Source organism: Lissotriton vulgaris, chromosome 2_2 (genome assembly GCF_964263255.1).
Source record: "Lissotriton vulgaris chromosome 2_2, aLisVul1.2, whole genome shotgun sequence".
Lineage (NCBI taxonomy): Eukaryota > Metazoa > Chordata > Amphibia > Caudata > Salamandridae > Lissotriton > Lissotriton vulgaris.
The window spans coordinates 334,040,021-334,052,134 of NC_141688.1; positions in this window are offsets into that span (position 1 = coordinate 334,040,021).

The following is a 12,114-nucleotide window of genomic DNA, read 5'->3' on the forward strand; positions in this document are numbered from 1 at the left end:
TGCAATCGCCCACGGTGCCACTCAGGTCCCCTCCCAGCGCTGTCCACAGGTGCAGCTCCAACTCGGGGTCCACCCTGGGGACCGTCCAGCGGTCTTATCCGCCCACAGCTGTCTGCAGTCTGGGGCCCACACTTCAACGCCCCTTGTTGCTCCGGGACCCGGGCCCCCTCCACCTGGATCCTTCAGCAGTCCAACAAGTGACTCCCGGCACGGGCCCCTGTCCCCTGCAGGCCCCAGGCGGGCAGATTCCTCCGGCGCGCGTGGGGCCAATGGCGAGCAGGGCAGATCACCGCCCGGGTCCCGGAGCGTGCTGCACCTCAATGGTCTGTCGTCACGGGGCAGGGCCCCAGTCCAAGCACCTCATTCAATGTAGGCCCACAGCCTCTCCGACCCTCCACACTACACCCCCGTGGCCTGAATTAGCCGCCGAGCAATCAAGCGTCGGCCCCGACAAGCTGCCGCACCCCCAGGGCCCGCACAGCACTCCCGGGGGACCACACCTCCTCACCTCCGCCCCACAGGGCCAGGCACCGTCAGGGAATGTCGCCGCAGAGACCGGCGAGAGGATCACCTCAACTCCAGTCCCCGGCTCTGATTCGTCGTGTAGGCCTCACAACGATGCGTGTCCACAGGGCCGTCAGATGGCACGGCCCCTGCCTCCAATCCACGCACAATGAGGTCGGGGGCCCTAGTATTGCCACTGGGGTGCCGCGCAGGTCCACCCGGCACAGCGCTGCCCGCCTTCCCGGTCCGGCGCTCTCCAGTAGCCTCCGCCGGGCCTCACGAAACTCGAGGTCCCGGCTGCGCGGCGCGATGTAGGCCTCTCCGCTTCAGGACTCGTGCTCCGGCTTTCTGAGCATTGCAGTGCCCCAGAATCGCCTGCCAGGCTCGCCGCTTGTGTCCGCTGCCAGAGCGCCCCGCTGGGTGGGAGAGGGATAGGATTAATCAGCGGATCAATTGTCGGCGGGATGGAGCTCGTCTAGGCAGCGTCCGCCATGCTGGCTTCCTTGGCCACGCCCCCCTTTAATTTCCATCTTGAAGATCAGATTGACCCAGACAATGTGAAACTTCAGCAGATTTTTAACAGAGGTGATCTTAGGCAGTTAGTGCGAGATCCCACTCACTCTGCTGGGCATACATTGGATGATATTTTTTATAACAACCCAAATCTTGTTTATTCCAAAGTAGAACAGCGGTTCTTTTTGAGCTTAAACAAGTTATGCGTAGTCCGTATAAACCCTCCACCAAGGCAGCGCTGACAACAAGAGCCTGGAAGATATTGATAATGCTACCCTTGATCATATGCAAAAAAGTTCCTTGCCCACACTTTCCTCCAATGTAATTATGGCTACTATTAACTACAATGTTTGGATAGACTCTGTTTGCAAGAAGCTGGCGCCCAATAAGTGGTGCATCCCTAAGCGCTCCGCACCTTCAGCCCCCTGGTATTCTGAAAGTCTAAAAAACCATAAACTAGACTGCAAAAAATTGGAGAGAGTTTGGAGGAGGGAATATAAGACTTCTGATAAAGAGGTCTATAAATAGCGTCTGGCTAGCTATACGAAATTGCTATATGAAACGAAAAAGGCCTACTTTGGAGAACAAATTAGACTGGCCAGCTCTTCATCTAAAGCTCTGTTTGAAACTCTTTCTACGCTAACTACTGCCCCTAGCCCCAAAATAGAAAGTAGCCCTGAACTGTGTGAAACTTTGGCTACTTTGTTCCTACAAAAGGTTGAAAATATCTTTTCCTCTTTCACTCTTACATCTAAGGTCTCCAACGTGGCGTCGCTTTCGGTGAGTACTGAGCAGCATGGATGCCTTCCTAAATGTGATCACTTCATTCAGTTGGAACAACCAGGAGTTATCAAATTGATATCAGAGATAAGGTCTGGTTCTCCATCAGATCCCTGCCCAGTTTCTGTGCTGAAAGCAGTCCCAGATATCATTGGGTAAGTTCTCACTCCTCTGTTTGCTTCCATATTCAAAAGTGGTGAGTTCCCAAGCCTTTGGAAGACAGCCTCCATCCTGCCTCTACTCAAAAAATCTAATCCGGACCCCACAGATCTGAGCAACTATAGACCTATCTCTCGTCTTCCCTTCCCGGGCAAGATGATTGAGAAGGCCATGAATGGTCAAATTAGTCGGTTCCTCCGGTCCAACTCCCTGCTAGACACCACAAAGTTTGGTTTTCGCCAGAACACAGTACTGAGCTGGCGTTAGATCAGAGTGGGTGTAGCAAATAAAGGTCTTGAATCCAGTAAGTAAATATAGGTTTGATTTATTGTAGATTAATCCAAGTTAAGTAACAATAAAATGATCCATAGATGTAATAATAAAAACCCCACCAGGAGCAGTTCCTCTCTCGCTCAGCCTGCCTGCCATCAACTGCCTCTCCACAGATCAGTCAGGTACCAAACATTCTAAGGTGTCATCAAACATTCTACTAGATACAGTGGCTAGGCAATGGGGAAATCTAAGCAAGGGAAATGCAAGACATAAGCAAGATGTAACAGTGGGGCTGCCATACTTATTATGTTGGACCTTTCGGCTGGATTTGATACGGCCCCTCACAAAGTTTTGATGGACCGGTTACTGGCGGTAGGAGTCCGTGGCAAGGCTTGGGATCTTTTGGAATATTTTCTGGCCAACAGAATACAATCAGTGGATCTTGGTAGTGACAGCTGCAAGCCTTTTTCTCTTCCCTGTGGAGTTCCACAGGGCTCTTCGCTCAGCCCAACTCTATTTAATGTGTATGTTGTCCCATTGGCACTTTTGATAAGATCTTTTGGTTTCCAGTTAACTTCATACGCCGATGATACACAAATTGTGTTATCTATTCAAACAGGTGCTGAGGTAGAGACCAGTATAAAGTGCCACAATTGCATGCAGGCAATTGCTGCTTGGATGGCGTCAAATTGCCTGAAGCTCAATGCTGGGAAAACAGAGGTTATCCTCTTTGGGAACACGGCACATTTATGGACTCCTGACTGGTGGCCAGACTCAATGGGCGCACTTCCAAAGCCGGTGGATAAGGCGAAAAATCTTGGAGTGATTGTGGACTCAAAACTGGCATATTGTCATCAGGTCAGCAAGGTTGTTTCCTCCTGCTTTTTCATCTTGCATGTTCTGCGCAAAATACAAAATTTCCTTCCGGATGACAGCATGAAAATAGCGGTCACTGCGCTCATTCTATCACGTCTGGACTATTGCAATGGTCTCTTCATTAACATCCAGAAGAGACAATTGGCTAGACTCCAGGAGGTGCAGAATGCGGCATTCGGATCTCTTTAAGAAAGCGCTTAAAACCTGGTGCTTCATTAAGGCCTATCAGTAAGCTTCTGTCACTTGGTGTTATCAGCTTTATATTGAGTTAGGCGCCTTGACGCCCACTGGGCTAAGTTGCGCATGTATAAATCTCACTTCATTCTATTAGGGATTCCCAGGTACATCTTAGTTAGGTCAGGTCTTAGAGCCCTTCACTGGCTCCCTGTGAAATCCCGGACTCAGTTTAAGGCCATGTGCCTAGTCTTTAAGGCCCTTAATGGCCTTGGCCCTGACTTTCTTAAACAATCCATTCCGTGGTACGTTCCGGGAAGAGCCCTACGTTCTACGCAAGCTAAACAAGTTTCTCTCCTCTGCGTCAATAAACAGAGCTGGGGCGGCAGGTGTTTTCGGCATTGCGCCGCTAAAGTCTGGAACAGCCTTCCTTTTTCTTTAAGGAACTCGACAGAGCTGTTGTCTTTTAGAAAAGGACTGAAAACTTGGCTTTTTACCTAATTGACTCCTGCCCACTGGGCTTGCCACAGTTTCCACAGTAGGTAGTGTATAGCGCCAGGACACCTCAGGGTAGCAGCGCGCTCTAAAAATCCCATTAACATTAACACCCCCTCAGGACCAGGGGACAGACCCCCCCAGGACCAGGGGACAGACCCCCCTAGGACCAGGGGACAGACCCCCCAGGACCGGGGGACAGACCCCCCTCAGGACCAGGGGACAGACCCCCCCTAGGACAAGGGGACACAGACCCCCCCTAGGACCAGGGGACAGACCCCCCAGGACCAGGGGACAGACCCCCTCCAGGACCAGGGGACAGACCCCCCCCCCAGGACCAGGGGACAGACACCCCCCTCAGGACTAGAGAACACACCCCCTCAGGACCAGGGGACAGACCGCCCACGACCAGGGGACAGACACCCCCCTCAGGACCAGAGAACAGACCCCCCCTCAGGACCAGGGGACAGACCGCACCCTCAGGACCAGGGGGCAGACCCACCTCAGGACCAGAGAACAGACCCCCCCTCCGAACCAGGGAACAGACCCCCCCTCAGGACCCGAGAACACACCCCCTCAGGACCAGGGGACAGACCACCCAGGACCAGAGGATAGACACCCCCCTCAGGACCAGAGAACATACCCCCCCCTCAGGAACAGGAGACAGACCCCCCTCAGGACCAGGGGACAGACCCCCCCTCAGGACCAGTCTAGTCTAGTCTAGTCTGGACACTTATACTGCGCACATATCACGTCCAAGGGAGTCTCATGGCGCATGCAGACAGTCCTGAAAAGGAGACGAGCCAAGAATAGATCTAGCAGAAGAGCCAGGTTTTCAATTTCTTTCGAAAGTTCATATGTTCTACGATAGTACGAAGACTCAGAGGTAGTTTGTTCTAAAGGGATGGTGCCATAAAAGAAAAGGCACGACCACCATTTCTGGCAGTTTGAACTCTGAGAGGCGTGAGCAGTAACTTAGTGCTCGATCTCAGCTGTCTGCCAGGCATATACGTGTAAGTTTTTGGGTCCAATATGTTGGTCCTCGTCCATACAAGTATTTGTGAACCAGACATAGGGTCTTGAAAATAGTTCTTTTTTTTACAGGGAGCCAGTGTAAGATTTTCAGACACGGCAATGAAGGGGATCTTCTGGGTAGGCCTAAGATCAGACGAGTGGCCGTATTTTGTAAAACCTGCAGTTTCCTGATATAGCACTCGTTTATGGCAAGGAGAAGTGAATTGCCATAGTCTAGTCTATTTACAATCAGGCCCTGGACCAGAATTTTACGTGCTTCGGCCGGTATCCATTTAAAGACCCTGCGTAGACTCCGCATAATTCCGAAGCAGGTGCCCACAGTATGGTTAACTTGGTCCCTCATGGATAGCTTGTTGTCCATGTGGAAACCTAAATTGCGGACTGATTCCTTTGGGACAGGACACTCCCCCAGTTCCGAAGGCCACCAGTCCTGGGTCCAGTACTCGTTTGCTCTCCCAAATAACATAACCTCAGATTTACTGCCAGCTGGAGGTGGTTTTGGCCCATCCAGTTTTTTACCTCTACCATACAATTTCTAAAATGCCTTTTGGTCTCGTCAGGGCCAAGTGTGACCACGATTTCCGTATCATCCGCGTACGACAGCACGTCAAAACCGCATGCCCTGATCACTTTGGCCAGGGGGGCCATGTAAACATTAAAAAGCGAGGGGCTCAAAATAGAGCCCTGAGGCACGCCTCTTATGACGGGCCGAGTACTGGCCAAGGTTTTATCTACTTGTACTGTAGTCGTCCGGTTCGTAAAATAACTGACAAACCATCTCAAAACCTGCCCTCTGACACCACACTCCCACAGGCTTCTATTCAAGATCTGATGGGAGATGGTGTCAAAGGCGGCCGACAGATCGACAAGGAGAATAGAAGATTGACGTTTGTCCAAGGCAAGCCTAATGTTGTCAGCAACCTCGATGAGTGCTGTTTCCGTGCTGTGGGCAGCGCGGAAACCTGACTGTGATGGGTCGAGTAGGTCATTCGTCTCCAAGTAGTTAACCAGTTGTTCATTTACAAATGCTTCCAGCACTTTCCCTGAGTATGGCAACAAGGAAATGGGACGATAATTTATAAAAGCATTTGCATCTGCGCCAGGTTTTTTTAATATAGGTTTAACTCTTGCCGCCTTCCAAATTTTTGGGACCTCCGCTTCTTTCAGGGATTTATTTAAAAGGCCAGAAAGACAATCCACTAGCGCTGGGGCAAGGATGGCAAATAGTTTGGAAGTTAATTGATCATTGGGGGAGCCTGATTTAATTTTCCGTCCTACTAGCATGTTTTTTTCATTATCAAACAATTCAAAAGTGGCCCACCTCGAAGAAGATTAGTTTATATATAAAGATTCATTTATATATAAGTCCTGTTCTAGATACTGAATGGATGCAGTGTCCAATTCGAAGGAGTTACATATGTTTGTAATTTTATCATCTAGGAATTTAGAGAGCTCTTCCGTCCATTCTTCAGTACTTGGTGTTAATTGTGGACTATATGGTGAAGCTCCTTAGGAGAGTTCTCAGCTTTGATTATCCGTTCAGCTATGTGCGTTCTCTTTACCGTTCTTATTTCCCTCATATATTTAGTGTGTAGGGTTTGATAAGTTTTACGGTCATTTAAATTTTTACTTGTCCGCCAGGTTTTCTCAACATTTCTTGTCAAGGTTTTAAGATCTTTTAATTGGTTTGTAAAGCAGGGCGAAAATTTCTCCCTGCATTTGACCATTCGTAAAGGGGCGATCTTGTCCAGTGCCTTGCCAACGGCAGACTCCAGATGCATAGCTGCTAGGTTGACATTTGCCTACGGGTCTATTTGATCTATCTCAAAATTATCAGAAAAGGCAGCAAGAGGGATCTTTTTCATGTTTCTGCATGCTTTTTTATCTTTATTACTAGTCGTTTCCAGTATACAGTTATTTATAGCAAATTTCACCAAGTAATGGTCAGTCCACAATAATGGAGTAGGGGGGACCGTCAAGATATTAGGAGAATTAGTAAATAGGAGATCCAGCGTGTGGCCAGCTTGGTGGGTGGGACCTGTAATCTTTTGAATCAGATTAAGGGTACTCATAGAAGAGATTAGTTTTTCTGTCTCTACATCTGACTGGTCATCAGCGTGATAATTAATATCACCCAGTAACAAAAAACTGTCCGCAGTCAATACATGAGGGGCTATAGTTTCTGTAGGAGAGTAGGGTCTGCTATCCTATGTGTCAAGATCACTCTTGGTAATAAACACACTGAGACTGAGGCTTTGCAGGAACGTCTACCTTTATTCCCTGTCAGCCTCAGACTGACTTACAGGCTAATTCCTTTTCTTGTTTGCGACTTCCTGTTCCTTCTTCCTGCTCGCCTGTCCTGTCCCGAAGGGGTCAGGCGAGACGACATGACATGTCCCCTGTTTCACAGAGTCTTGCTTCTACTGCATTTCTTCCACCAGTCGTCGAGGTTTCCTGATGAGACGTTGGGGACGTCTCTCTTGCTTTGGCGTCGGACTCTGACGTCTTGTGACTTCCTCGGTCCTGGCTGGGCTGCAAAGGCCTTGGTCACTGCTGTCACTGTGATTGTGAGATTCACTTGAGGTTTGACTCGACGATGTCCCTCGTCGGGTGATCCGATTGCATTTCTTGAAGTGCGAGATGTTTTTCGTTATCTGTTTGTGGTCAGCCTTGGCCGTAATCATAGTTCCTTTCTTTTTGACAACTTGGAAGGGAATGTCGAGGTATCAGCTGTCTGCCTTGGTGCGCCGATCACTTCGGACAATTACCCAGTCTCCTTCTTGGATGTTGGTGTCTTTGGCATGCCTACGCTGGTCCGCGTATGTCTTCATTCTGTGTTTGTTCCTGTGGTCTATCTCGACTAGTGTATTGTGGTCGACTGTGACATGCCGCTGTTGAGGTGTGGGCTCCACCATGGGTAGTCGGGTTCGAGGTGTTCTTCCTAGCATCACGGTAGCTGGGCACTGGTTAGTGGTGCTGTGTGGAGTGTTTCGATATGCTCTTAGCATTTCATTTAGTGTCTGTTGAACATCTCTTTGAGTTAGTTCAGTCTGTTGGATCGCCTTTTTAAGTGTTCCCATAAAGCGTTCCACCATGCCATTGGCTTGTGGCCATAGTGGGGTGATTTTCTTATGTTTGAAGTTGAGATGGGTTGCGAAATGTGCAAATTCATGTCCATTAAATGGCGGTCCATTGTCTGTTTTTACGCGCAGCGGAATGCCCCATGCAGCAAAGGTTTCATCTAATACCGGGATCACTGTTGCTGCTCGAGTGGATGGTATTAGCTGTGCAAAAGGGAATCGGGAGTATTCATCCATGATGACAATAATGTATTGACCTGATTGCAAAGGTCCGAAAAAGTCAACTGCTACTTGCTGCCATACCCCTTCCGGGAGGTCTGACATTTGTAGTGGTGCTGGAGGCTCTTCCCGACTGACCACCTGACATGTCATACAGTCTTTCAGGGTTGTTTCTACCATGTGGTCAAGTGTGGGGAACCACACGCGTTCTCTCAAGGCTTTCTTGGTTGCGTTTATGCCTCGGTGGCCCTCATGTGCCAAGTTGATGACTCCTTGACGCAGGTTGAGCGGGATCACAATCCTTCCCCCTCGCAAGAGAAGACCATTGTCGCTGATGGAAAGTTCATCACGCACCCGTTGGAACGCGGCAAGGTCTTGGCGCAGGTGGTCAGAGTCTTGCGGCGAGTGTTTCACATCCCTCCAGGAGTTTGTGCGGTTGCGGGCCATGACAGCTTGTATGAGAGGGTCAGTCGTGGATGCTTCTTGAATTGCGGCCATGGAACTGTGGGTGGACAGGCTGCGTCAATGACAAAGTGAAGGTATTCGTCAGCCACAGACAGGGCAGTCCGGGCCCCGGCCATGGGATGGCGTGACATGAAATCGGCTGGATTTTCAGCTTTGCCGGGTTTGTGTATAATTGTGAAGATGTAGTCTTCACAAGACGTAGGCCCCACCGTTCGATTCGCGGTGGCATCTTTGCATTTGGATTTCCGAAGATGGTGATGAGGGCCTGGTGGTCCGTGATGATCGTGAAGTGCTTGCCATATACGAACAAGTGGAAGTGTTCGCACGCCCACACTACAGCCAGGCTTTCTTTCTCCGGTTGGGAGTAGGCCTTTTCAGTGTTTGTGAGGCTGCGGCTTGCGTACGCGATGATATGGCGCTGCTCTGAGTCGTCACGGTATTGGGCCAAGATGGCGCCCAGGCCCACTGGGCTGGCATCGACTGTGATTTCTGTCTTTTTCTTGGTGTCAAAGTATGCCAGGTTCGTGGCAGACCCAACAGCTTGCTTGATGGTGGTAAACGCTTGTTGGCATGAGTCAGTCCAGTCAAAAGGTTGGCCCTGGCGAGTGAGTTCACGTAAGGGGTAGCTGATTGTGGCGTAATCGCGAATGTAGCGCACGCAGTAGCTCGCCATGCCGAGGAAAGAGCGAAGGTCGCTCACATCTCGAGGCATTGGGGTGTCTGCAAGTGCCACTACCTTCTCGGGTTCTGGTAGCATCCCATCTTTGGAAAAGATATGTCCATAGAACTTCAAAGTGTCTCTGTGGAATTCACATTTACTGGCGTTCAGAGTCAGGTTTGCGGTCAACAGTGCGTGGCAGACCCTATCCAGCGCAGTGTCATGTTCAGTTTGGTCTTTACCGAACACTAGCAGATCATCACTATAATTGAAGGCGTTGGGGATGCCTTGAATGACCCGTCTGATGGCCTCCTGAAAAATCTCGGCGGCCGAGGAGATGCCGAAGTTCAGACGTTTGTAACGGAATAGGCCTTGGTGCGTAGTGAACGTAGTGATGTATCTCGATTTGTCGTGGAGCTCCAGTTGATGGTAACCTTTATTAAGATCGAGTTTAGAGAAGACAGTGGCGCCGTTCAATTTCGTGATCATGTCACTGATGTGCGGCCCAGGATGACGTTCCCGCTCAATGGCGGTGTTGGGTGCGCGCATGTCGACACACAAGCGGACTTTGTTGTCTTGTCCTTTCTTGGGGACTACCACGACTGGGGACACCCATGGCGTGGGTCCTGATGTGCGTTCAATAATGTCAGTCTGGAGTAGGTCTTGTAGCTCATCATCAACAGCCTGTTGGAGGTGGAACGGCACCTTTCTATGATGTTGGGCGATAGGTGTCACCTTCTCGTTGATGTGGAGTTTTACTTTGAAGTGATTCAGTTTCCCGAGGCCCTTGAAGAGGTTTGGGAATTTTGCTACGATGTCAGGAGCATCTTCCGTCATGTAGAGGAGTTCTACCAGCTTAAGTCTTTCTGCCGTGGGTAGGCTGAGGAGGCAGTCTGCTACATCTGGACCCTCTACTACATGGATGTATGCATCGACCGTCCGGTCCTTGAAGGTGAGGGTAGTGTGAAATCGGCCCAGGCATGGTAGGGGTTTGCGTGACATCCACGTGAAGATGCGAACAGCAGCAGGTGTTAGTTTTGGCCTCTGTTTCATGTTGTAGTATTCCAGAGCGCAGATGTAGTTTAGTGAAGCCCCGGAGTCCAGGACGAATTTTGCAGGATGTTCTCCTATCAGGATGTCCAACTTCGGGTATCGCTTCAGACGGTCCGGATCAGATACCATGCAGATGTATTCATCGCTGTCTTGAGATGTGGGGGTGCGCGATGAGGAAGATTCACTGGAGGTGTCTCTGCGTGACCGATATGAGTTGGTCGTGTGGTGGTGACTGGTCCGATGGATGCTCTCAGAGCGACTTCTTGACTGGCTGGAGTAGGCGGACTGGACGCTGGAGTTTGATGAGCTGGAGGAGCGACTCTCCTTCCCTTGTATGGCTCTTGCATGGTGACGGGTGTCACGATGGCGAGTGTCACGGCTTCTGGTCGATGAAGTGTGAGTTGACTGCTTGGCTTGACAAGCCACTTCAAAGTGATTATCTCTCCCGCATCGATGGCATCGTTGGCCAATTGCTGGACACTGTCCTGAGTGTGGGTAATCTTGACCGCATCTGAAGCAGGTGGGCGCTGACTTGGCAGATCTGGAGTGGCGTGAGCTTCCTTTGGACGGCGTTTTTCTGGAGGAATGAGATTTGTGAGACCTTGATGTTGGTCTGGATGACTTGGATGATCGATGTGTCTGGACACGTAGTGCGTGGTCCTTCTGGTCAGATTTGTGCGTGCCCATTCGCTTGGCATAGTCTTCTGCTTGATCGTTTATTCGGGTCAGCTCCTCGATTTCTGCCAGCGAATATGGTTTCTTTAGAAGTCGTCGACGGAGAGTTTCAGAGTGACACCCCCCAATGATGCGGAGCCTCAGAGCATCTTCGGTCTTGAAGTTGTCGAAGTCACAATACAGCGCCAGTCTTCTGATGCGCATGATGAAATCACTCATACATTCATCTTTATCTTGAGTGGCTAGATGGAAGGTGTGTCTTTCGTAATCCACATTGCGTTTGTGGAGGAACCGTCCGTCAAGGGCGAGTTTTACTTCATCGTAAGTGGCGGTCGCTATATTGGGTAATTCTTTGATGATCTGTGCAATGTCCGGACCAATCAGGTTCCTCAGCGCCACTATCTTTTGTTTTGAGTCTTCCACCCGGGACCCTATCATATAGTCCTCAAAATCTTCACTCCAACGCTTCCACGTTGGGCCCATGCAGTTGCCTGGTGTTAGTGGTAGTGGCTGCGGTTGGCGCATGAATGAGGCTCCAATGGGGTTGTTGGCCATGGTAGGTGCGTCGCCCGAGTTGGATGGCCCTCCTGTGTTTGCTTGAGGGGCTACTGTGTTTGCTTGTGGCGTTGGGCCTGTGTTAGTCCCTCCAGATGAGCTATCAGGAGGTGGGTCGGACATCTGTGGTGTCCCCTTCGAGAGGTGAATGAGTTTGCCTTATTGCGCAGTAAATGTGAGGTACTAGTGAGGTTTCCAGGTTTTCGCGTTTCTATGTGTGTTCTCTGTTTGACTGGCAGGTTTGATCTGCTGCGCATCAGTTGTAGGCTGCTGTGGAGGTCTCCAGGCTTTTTCTGCGCGTCTCCAGGCCTTTCCTGCGCTTTTGCGCACTTTTCGCGCTCTTTTATGTTGATTGTAGGTGCTATTTAGTTTGACTGGCAGGTTTGGTCTGCTACGCATTAGTTGTAGGCTTCTGGGGAGGTCTCCAGGCCTTTCCTGCGCCTTTGCGCACCTTTCGCGCTCTTTTATGTTGACTGTAGGTGCTATTTAGTGTTGTAGGTGCTATTTAGTGTATGGCGCCTGACCCCAAGATGGCCGCCATCGAAAAATCGTGGACTGTGTAATGCGCCGGCGCCTGACTTCAAGATGGCCGCCGCGCGG